This window comes from Grammomys surdaster, unplaced genomic scaffold, assembly GCF_004785775.1.
Source record: "Grammomys surdaster isolate TR1022 unplaced genomic scaffold, NIH_TR_1.0 211, whole genome shotgun sequence".
Classification (NCBI taxonomy): Eukaryota; Metazoa; Chordata; class Mammalia; order Rodentia; family Muridae; genus Grammomys; species Grammomys surdaster.
The window spans coordinates 183,435-194,121 of NW_021604656.1; positions in this window are offsets into that span (position 1 = coordinate 183,435).

Consider the following 10,687-nt stretch of genomic DNA (forward strand, 5'->3'; position numbering starts at 1 on the left):
TATAGAAATGCAATTGACTTTTCCCTTTTCTTTTCTTTTCTTTTCTTCCCTCTAAAAAAACACAGGATCTAGCTGTGAAAACCAAATTGGCCTCAGACTAGTAGACAATCTTTCTGCCTCCACTGTTAGACTTCGGCGCGAAGCTTAGAACAGATAACAGCAGACCAGACGGTTCCACGAGGGGGGGAATATTTAGGGAAGAGGGCAAAGGTGGGGGGAGAGAAACAGAAGAAGATGGCGGAGAAAGAGAAGTAGAGGCCGGCTATGCCCAAGTGGAGAGAGGGGGAAGGGAAGGGGAAAGGACAAGGGGGCAGAGAGAAGCTAGAGGCAGAGAGTAAGAGAGTAAGAGAGAGGAGGAGGCAAGCAGCCCCTTTTATAGTGAGTGGGCAGGCCTACCTGGCTGTTGCCAGGTAACTGTGGGGAGGAGCATATCTGGGTGTTGCCAGATAACTGTGGAGGTGGAGTTCAGAAAGAATACTAACATCCACCTCCTCCTCTGCCTCTGTGAATACTAAGACTATAGGCTTGCAGTACCATGGCCTGCTTTTTGGGGAGAAGGGTTGTTTTGGAATTGATTGTTGTATATTGATTTTATACAGCTCAACTTTGCTGAACTCATTTATAGTTCTAATGGCTTTTATTTGATTCCTTAGGATCAAATGTCTTCCACTTTTTTGTTCAAAAAAACCAATTTGTTTGTTTGTTTGTTTGAGACTAGGTCTTACTATGTAGCCCAGGCTGTCTTGGAACTTGCTACATAGACCAGGCTAGTCTCAAACCATAGAGATTGATTTCTGAGTACTGTTATTAAAGGCAAGCATCACCATGCTGGCTAACTTCCATTTTTGAACATGAAAAGAAAGTGTGTGTTTTTATTGTAATTGCATTTTTTTTTTTTTTTGGTTTTTCAAGACAGGGTTTCTCTGTGTAGTTCTGGCTGTCCTGGAACTCACTTGGTAGACCAGGCTGGCCTCGAACTCAGAAATCCGCCTGCCTCTGCCTCCCAAGTGCTGGGATTAAAGGCGTGCGCCACCACCGCCCGGCTGCATTTTTTTTTTTTAAGAAATCACCTCATGTAGTTCAGGCTGATCTCAAATTCACTGTGTTAGTATTCTGTCTAAACTCCACCTCCACAGCTATCTGGCAACACCCAGGTATGCTCCTTCCCACAGTTACCTGGCAACAGCCAGGTTAGGCGTGCCCACTATAAAAGGGGCTGCTTGCCTCCTCCTCTCTTACTCTCTTGCTCTCTTGCCTCTACCTTCTCTCCGTCTCCTCGCCCTTCCCCCCTTCCCTTCCCCCTCTCCACATGGTCATGGCCGGCCTCCACTTCTCTCTGCTCTCTCTCCTCTTTCTCAGCTATCTTCTTCTGTTTCTCTCCCCCCACCTTTGCCCTCTGCCCTGAATAACCACCCCGCACCCCCCCCTTTGGAGCCATTTGGTCTGGTGTTGTCTGTTCTAAGCTGTGCTACCGAAGTCTAACACACTGTGTAGCTGAGACAAACCATGAATTCCTGACCCTTCACCTCCACCTCCCAGTGACTGTGATTAGAGTCATATGCCACCATGTTCAACAGATTTTGTTGGTGGTGGTAGTGTGTGATGAGGATTGTGTCCAGGGCTTTATATGTACTTGATAAGTGCCTTCACGCCAACCAAAACTCCCGCTTCTGGGAATGAACGCATTGGGCAGGATCTGGTAGACTTTCTACTGACCTCTAATAAACTATGTAGCCCAGGATGACCCAGACCTTTTGATCTTCCCGTCTCCCCCTCTTAAGTTCTGGAATTATAGCACCATCACACTTCACCCTTCAGTTTCTAATAAGAGAAGTGCAAATCCAAATTATCACGGGATGTGAAAAGCTCACCTAGCCATTGACGAAGAATAATATTATCTGCCCCGGGCCCGAGGGGATTTGATGAGACCTTAGGGAAGGGGGCGAAAGAATGAAGGGACAAGAGACACAAGGAATGAGAGCAAGTCTGGGGTTCTGATCAAGCTCTGAAACTTTAATTTCGGGTGCAGGTTATAAAAACACAGCAAACTGGGAAGTTTGTGTGAGGGTCATCGCTGAGGGCTATCCCACTATTGAATGCTTATTGCCCTAGACCATCCCATTGTCATAACCAGCTCCCAGGAAATGCCAGACTTTAAGTTCCTGAGGCCTGAGACCCATGAACGTCCTTTCTTAACCTTGCACTGACTAGGCTTTCTAGAACAGCGGGTAACTTCCTAGGTTCTCTTAGGACAGCAGGTAGTTTCCTGGGTTTGGCTCCCGGCAATTATCAGTGTCTATTAAAACAAATACTACCCGAGAAACCCCACTTCTCCAAACATTTCTGAAAGCAGTTGTCTTCCAATGTCAGTAGAGATCACAGACTTTGAGAGCTTTTGTGCGGGGCGCGCGCGTAATGGTCTCGCCGGCAAAAACATACACACACGCACACACACATACACACCAGAATCCTTCCGTAGAAACACGTTTATTTCCCTAAAACCAAGATGGTGGTAGAAGACGAAGAAGGCGTGGGAAAGCACTGCCTATATACCCCAGAGCGGGGTATTCACCCCCTGATTGGCTGCTTACTCGTAGCGCGCCAAACGCCGTGGGATGGGCTTAGCTTTGGCGGGCTAACCATGGCACATGCGCAGTTTACTTGGTACTAGGAAGAATTAAGGGCGACAGCGCCACCTAGTGATGGCGGACTTTGTCAGCTCTCGTGGCGGCTCCCAACAAGCTTTTAGGACACCGACACAAGATTTGCCTTTGGATATGCTCAGTATATTCACACACACACACACACACACACACACACACACATTCCTTACCATGCTACACTAATATACAAGTTAAGCAGACATCTCACCAAATGGCTGACAGTGGATTGGGCAGGAAATGCTGCTACAAGTTTCCACTGGGGAGTGTTTGAGGGCTAACCTTATGTTTTAGGTTTAAGTTACTGTGCTTGAAAGATTTATAAAACAAAAATGTCTCTAACCTGTCAGCCTCACGTGCCCAAGGACATACAACTTCCTGGAATGCTGGGGACTGTCACTCAGGTAAGATAACAAGCCCTGTGTTTTCACTTCTGTAAGGAAGCTTGGTTGCCATAACTGCACAGAGTATGCATAATCACATGTAGGCAGGAGGTATGCAGCCTGCCTACAGGATATATGCTGCTTGGCTCTGATTGGACAAAGACAGAGAGTACATAGCCTTATGAGTCTGGCCCATACAATAAGCCCCTGTCTAGTGTAATTTGGTGCTATTCTCAGGGAATCCTATGTATGGACCTGGTTAGGATATAATAAAGCTTGCTTCAAATTTGGCTCAGAAACTGTGGTAATGGGATTATTCTTGCCTAACGGAATTAACATTTTCTGTAAGCCCCAGCAAGATCAGACTGCTCGACCCAAATTCTAAAGCTGGACCTTCACTCTGAGACTCCAGGGCTACAGGACCACCTCAGGAGATGAGCACCTTGAGACATTCCAGTGCAGTGAGGTGTCCTTTTAGTTTTTCAGACTATCAGAGTGAACTGCTAAGCTGAGAAAAGCAGCAAACGTCTGTTACGTCATAGTAATATTCGGTGGCATCTTGTTCTGTTGGGATTCCAATCTGGGATGAGGAGCGACTCAACAGGACCCAGTAGTCTCTCATCCAGGCTAAAATCAAGATGTCCCATGGCCCACCTGAGGTTCTTGGTCTGCTTTTGTGTCGTGCCTGTTTTGTCTTTGTAGAAGTTTTGTTTCAAACAAGGGAGCTGAGACGGAAATGGCCCAGGCTCAGTTGAATGCGTGAATGATAGTGGCTACTGCATGTTTTATTTCTGACTGGTGTCCTTTGAATGCATGAGCTTTCTGTGTTCAGTGTTTGTTGGTTTTGTTTCTGCAGTCTCAGCCATCAACAACTACCACTAACATTGCTTGTCATGGCTGCTTTGGTAGCCAAGGCTCAAAATTTATCTCTGAGCTTTCTAGTCTTTGGATTCAGTTTAGCAGGGATTCAATGTCTTTTAGGTGTGGATAATATTAAAGTTCTTTTATGCTGGCCTACTTTATTGAAAAGCTGGCCCTGGAGTTGGTTCATGGCTCTCCCTTTATATAGGTACACTGTCGCTGTCTTCAGACACACCAGAAGAGGGCATCAGATCTCATTACAGACGGTCGTGAGCCACCATGTGGTTGCTGGGAATTGAACTCAGGAACTCTGGAAGAGCAGTCAGTGCTCTTAACTGCTGAGCCATCTCTCCAGCCCTGAAGAGGAATTTTGGAATTGTCCTCCCCCTCCCCCACGGAAGAGGCTAATTAACATTCCTTAGTCAGAGGACAGTTGCTGGATTAACATTCAGATGATGAAGGGAGAGGCTGATTAACATTCCTCAGACCACTGGGGAGGGAACCCACCTGCGGGTGGGGAAGGCCCAGAGCACATTCTGTAGACACATTCTGCAGGACAGACCAACCCTTGCCACTTACAGACAAGGGAGGTCCTTGCCACCTCATTCGCTAAAGACCAATCAGTTTAAAAGTCACACTGTTCTGCCAATCTTATTGTGCCTAGTCACTGTTTCTCCAGTCCGCCCCTTAAACTGTATTAAAACTGACCAGATGGGCTGCCCGAGGTCGCCACTCCACCTTCGGTGTAGGACAACCTCAATGCATTGCGTCATTAAAATTCCTCTCGCTTTTTGCATCAGTTTACATCTCCATGTGGTTCACTCAGGGGGTCTCAGGTAAGCTAAGGCTCCCCAAGAGTCTTACAGCCCCAGACCCATCCTTATTTAAAAGTTTCCTCTCTACCCTGTGTCAGAGCAGCCACCTAACTCCGGAAAAGAAAGTAAAACAAAACAGGTTAATTTGTTTAAAAAACTAGACTACCAGCTTCATTGAGCTGCCTAAAACTTTTGCTAAAGTATAAACCTTATCTTAAGATTTGTAAAACTATGTGAACTTTCTATATACCTCAAGGTTTTATTGGGTATGGTTAAAAATCTGTAACAAAAATTAACTTAAAACTCATAAGACAGGAATATGATAGTTAAAATATATATGACGTGTAGAAAAATTTAAAGGAACCATGTAGCATGACCATGAACGATCTTGAGATATAAGCCCCATCTTAGGAGATGACCCTCCATCCAGATGGAAGCAAACACTTGACTGGCAACCATCTTTACTAAGGTAGATGCCATGTGACTTTACAGCTATCTTGATTAAAGGTGACCACAAGGTATAAACCAAGCAACGAGGCCACAACAGGTCTTCCAAGATATTTTGAATTAGGGTGAATTTTTGTATGATAATTCTTGTCCTGAAAACAGTCACAAAGGTAAGATTTATGAAAGAATTTAAAAACAATGATCGTCTAAAGCTGCATCTCCCAAGAATGTACCTCATGGAGAATGGCAGGGGCTTGGCATTGTGTGGCAGGGCTGGAATTTTTAGAGATAGCCCAGAAGAGGGACCCAGCATGTTTGGAAATGCCTGTCATAGTTGGAGATTCCCCATTGTCTCTTGATGGAGTCAATAAAGATAGCAGAAGCCAGTCACTGGTTGAAGGATAAGGCAGGATTTCTGGGCCCGACAGGAAGAGAAGGGAAGCAGAGAGGATAGGGATCTAGTGACCAGGCTGTAGAACAGAAAGAAAGCACAGACATATAGGGGACCGATAGTTTGTGGCCTCCGTCGTGGGCAGAGGCCAAGGAGGATAGGGCAGGATATTCTTCAGCGGGAAAGCGTTAGCTAGCCCTGGGGACTGAATAAATGGCCAGTGAGTGGCTGCTGATCCCAGAGCCTAGCTGGAACAAGCATGGTGTATAAAACTACACGTAGCAGCCAGTGCCCAGGGATGGCCATGAGAAACAACAGCCACAATGAAATGGAGCAGGTTGGGACCTAGAGGGCAGGTGGTATATGCTGCGGAAAGTGGAGCCAGAGAGGTGACCCAGGCCCCTTGAGGAAGCTCAGATGCCGAACACTGAGTAGTTTGTCCTGTTGGAGTTTGGTTTTGTCTTGTCCAGATTGTAGTTGTTCCCTGATTCTCTCCTCTAGAAGTAAAAAAGGATAACTTATTTTTTGAGATTGTAGGAGCCCACAATCGAGAGACTTTTAAACTTTTTTTAAAAAGGAAATTTTAGAGTTTTACAAAAATTTAATTGGAAAAAAAAAAAACCTGGGTATTTTCTTTAAATATTTAAATTTAGAAGGCTGTGAGACATTTTAAGTTTTAAAATGTTTTACATTATAATATCTTTATTAATAATTAATCTTAGAAAAGTAAGTAAAAGGCTATAGAGTTAGAGCCACAGTTATGAGCATGAAACACTAAACACCAGAAACTGGAATAATTTGTAATGGTGTGTTATGTAAGGACTAGAAAAGTAAAATTGACAGTCTCCCTATGGACTGTATTTATGATTTAAAGTTTTATTTTGATACTAAAAAAAAAAAAAACAAACCTTCAATTCAAAACTTGTTAATTTTTTTTAAAAAAGCTTCTAACTTATTGTCAACTGAAAAGATGATTAAAACACAAGATTATGGTCAGTCACCTCATAAAAGGTCAATTCTTTAATGCTCTCAGAATCACACCTGAAGTCATGCTAAGTGATAGTACAATTAATTACAAGGATAAGTTTTATGTAACCTCCTCTGTGTTTACAAGGTCAAGCCTAAAGCAAATAAAAAAGACAAAAACAAAAATTAGGGAAGTTGTTTAAAATCAGGTATCCTTGATATATGGCTCTCTAAACTTATTGGAAATCTGCTGACTATGGCATTTAAAATGTTTAATGGAAAAATGTCCTGTGGTAGACAAAATGCCAGCTCCTGACCTTGACCCTAAAATCTCTAAAAGAAGACAGATGAGTCACAGACCTGGATTGTGGTGACACTAACCACTAGGGAAAACCGCCCCATGCCTTGCCTGCAACTGTGGATGCTGTTGGATTGACTGCCTGACTCTGCTTAAGTCAGTGTAGGCCGATCTTCTCAAGTTCCTCACACACATGGAAATTTCTCACACCTTCTGGGTTAGAAGCCAGGCCTATGCTGTTCTGTGTAACAAATGAAGAAATGAAGACCTCTGCCCCACAAGGAAGCCATCGAAACTGTGGGAGTCTATTAGGGTGATTGTCCAGGTAGCTGGTATCATTTTAATTGATGCAGAGGCCTTTTTTTTCCCCTACTATACTTTATTCTTTTTGGATCTCTGGTGGTGTGAAGGTGTAAGAAAGTAGTTTAAGGTAATGAAACAATGTTTCAAATCTCTCCCTTCAGTGTTCTTGTTATACTAAGATTTCAAAGGCTTAGAGTTTTAACATTAATAGAGTTCTAATAAGCTAGTAGTCTAGCCCTGGTAAAGCACCTACTACCCCATAGTCACAAGCACAAAATTTCAAATTTCTTGGTTGTTGTCTAAGTATAAACTTAAAGGCGCTTCTCACTGGGCTAAAAAGATGACTGCCCATCTACATATCCAGCCTCCTGGACCGAAACAAAGTTTATGCTTTTTAACCCACAGCCATAACCTTTGCTGTGACTCAAGGGTGTGAGTCTATTCCCGCTCTTTACAGACATCTATTAGCTGCTTTTTCTACCATGTGGATTTCAGTACAGATTACAAACATTGGTAATGACAATATAACTATAACTTTTTATCTTTTTTTTCTTTTTGTAAACTGAAAAATGTATGTAAGCTTCAGGGGGTTCAGGGATTCACATAATTCCCCAACCTGCCTATTCCTGAGGGTGGGGGTCTCTTTCTCTTCCTTGGTCTTGGGACTCTACTTCTTGCCAAACTACCAGAACTACAGGCCTGGAAGCTCCAAAAGGAAGATTTTCCTTTAAGTTCCTAAACTTTAACTTCTGTCTCTAGTCTGTATCTATCCCAAAACAATTTCTCTTGGAGCCATGACAGGAACCAAACAGGAATCAGCTGTAGAAACTATTCCAAATGGCTGGGAACCCCGGACTTTCTGAAGGCTGATGGAAATCCATCCAGATGATGTCATTGCTCCCTGTCTCTTCAGCTAGGTCAATGAAACAGATGAGTCTAATAAATGACCCATTGCCTGAATCCTCTCCTGGACTTTGACTAGCGTTCCAGCCTTCTGGGCCCTGACAACAATGTCCTCATTGCAGCAGGAAGTAGTTACAGAAGAGAGTATGTTGCCCTGGATCCTCAACAAAAAGCTAGAGTGTTAAGTTCAAAGGAAACTCCCTGGAAAGGGGGATAAAACGGCTTCTTAAAATGCCTATTCATGTATATACAAGGAATCATGCTGACCTCCGGGGTCAGATATGTATCAGGGAAAGGTATCTGTTAAAATCAAATAGACCCAGATCTATCAACAGGTAGATTCATTAGTAGTTCTGTAATACGATACTCAACTACCTCTATGCAGAACAAAGAGATTGTTGTTTGGCTGTGGTGGTTTTAACGGGACTGGGCCCCATAGACTCATGTGTGAAAATGCTTGGCATATAAGGAGTGGCACTCATAGGTCTTGCTGGAGTAGGTGTGGCCTTGTTGCAGGAAGTGGGTTACTGTGGGGAGGCTTTGAGGTCTTATAAGCCCAAGTCTGGCCAGTGTGTCTCAGTCTTCACTTCTGCCACCTCCAGATCACGATGTAGGACTCTTAGCTCCTTCTCCAGCACTATGTCTGCCTGCACATTGCCGTGTTTCCCTCCAATATGATAATGAAACTGTAGGCCAGCCCCAATTTGATGTTTTCTTTTATAAGAGTTGTTGTGGTCATGGTGTATCTTCACAGCAATAAAACCTCAACTAAGACAATGGCTTTAAGGAAAAAAGATTGTTGTTTCTATGCAAATCACTTGGGAATCATTAAAGATAATCTGACTGTACTCAAAAACTAAACAACAAAAACATTGCAAAAAAAGGGGGACTCAGATGAAATAAAGGGTAGTGACTCTGACGCCACCCACTGCAGGGCCGTTGACCCTTCTGTTTTTGCTAATTACTGTTGTCCCTTGCATCATTAATACCTTAACTAGATACATAAATTTCCATCTGGGTGCCGTCAAGCTGGTGGTGATTAGCTCCCACTATAAATGGATTCCCATCACAGAGTCAAGGATTTGACCCAGGATACAGCTCACCGGAGGAATGTGAGGGATGACGTCATGTTTTAAGTTTAAATTACTGTGCTTAAGAGATCTATAAAACAAGGCTGGGCCATGGTGGCACATGCCTTTAATCCCAGCACTTGGGAGGCAGAGGCAGGCGGATTTCTGAGTTCGAGGCCAGCCTGCTCTACAGAGTGAGTTCCAGGACAGCCAGGGCTATACAGAGAAACCCTGTCTTGAAAAACCAAAAAAAAAAAAAAAAAAAAAAAAAAAGGTAGGAAGTACGTAGTCTTGTGAGTTTTGCTTTTATAAACTCCTGTCTAATGTAATTCAGTGACATGCTCTGGGAATCCTGAGAATGGACCTGGCTAGTGTCTACCCTACCGTCCTGGCCAGTATTTAATAAAATTTGCTTCAAATTTGGCTCAAAAAATTGTGGTGGTGGTCTTATTCTCACCCAGGTGAGATTAACAGATCTTCTCCAGTGAGAAGGCTTCAGAAGTTTGCAGGCTTGGCCTTGAGCTGTGGTAGGACAGGAAGGTGGCACTGATGGAGTTCCAAAATTTCCTTAAGAGCACTGGCCAGTGGGGAGCGCTGGCAGGCTGGCATGCGTGAACCCAGTGCCTGAAGTTCAATGGTCACTGAGGTCATGACCATCTAAGGAGGCCAATCTCAAGTCCTCTTGCCTATGGGTACGAACAGAGGCTACAGAAGCTGTGTCTCAGGAGCGTGGCAGTGTGATCCTAGACACCATTTCCAAAGTTCCAAGTTTTGTATCATTTCATTGGGCGGTAGCTTTGTGCTGTAAAGGTTCACAGCTTTGGGTCCGTTAATTAACCCATCAGTGACACCTTCTTGTAGCCTATCAGGTCCTGTCTTGGGTTTGGCTCTTATCTGAGCCGCAGTGTGCCTGGCCTGTGAACACATCAGAGCCTGCTCCTGAGGTCTCGCTCTTATCAGAGCTGTCTGGTCTGAAGCTCATTTCTCACGGGCATTATATTATCCCGAGTCACACAAACTGGTTTCACTTACATTCCTAACAGCACATACGGTATCCTTAGAGATATATAAGCTGTCATGTCAGGAACAATGAGCCCAAGATGTTGGGGTAAAAATATTTACCAGACTAGATAGCTTAGTCAGTCCATAAACTGTGCAAGCATGTTTACTGTGCGAGCATGAGAATCCGATTTCAGTTCCCAGAACTCTCACTAAAACCCAGAGGCGGTGCTACATGCTTGTAATTCAAAGACGGGGGAGTCTTGGACTTGCTGGCCAGCAAGTCTAGTCAAATCTATGAGCTACAAACTCCAATGAGAGAGCAGATCTCAAAATACAAAGTAGATATATCCTGAAGAACAACACCTATAGCTGACCTCTGGCTTCCACATACACACATACACACACAAACACATACATATGTTGTATAAACTGATGACATGACCACTCCATGGTATGGTTAAGGGAAAGTTTTTGGTTTTTTTTTGTTGTTGTTGTTTGTTTGTTTGTTTGTTGTTTTGTTTTTCGAGACAGGGTTTCTCTGTGTAGCCCTGGCTGTCCTGGAACTCACTCTGTAGACCAGGCTGGCCT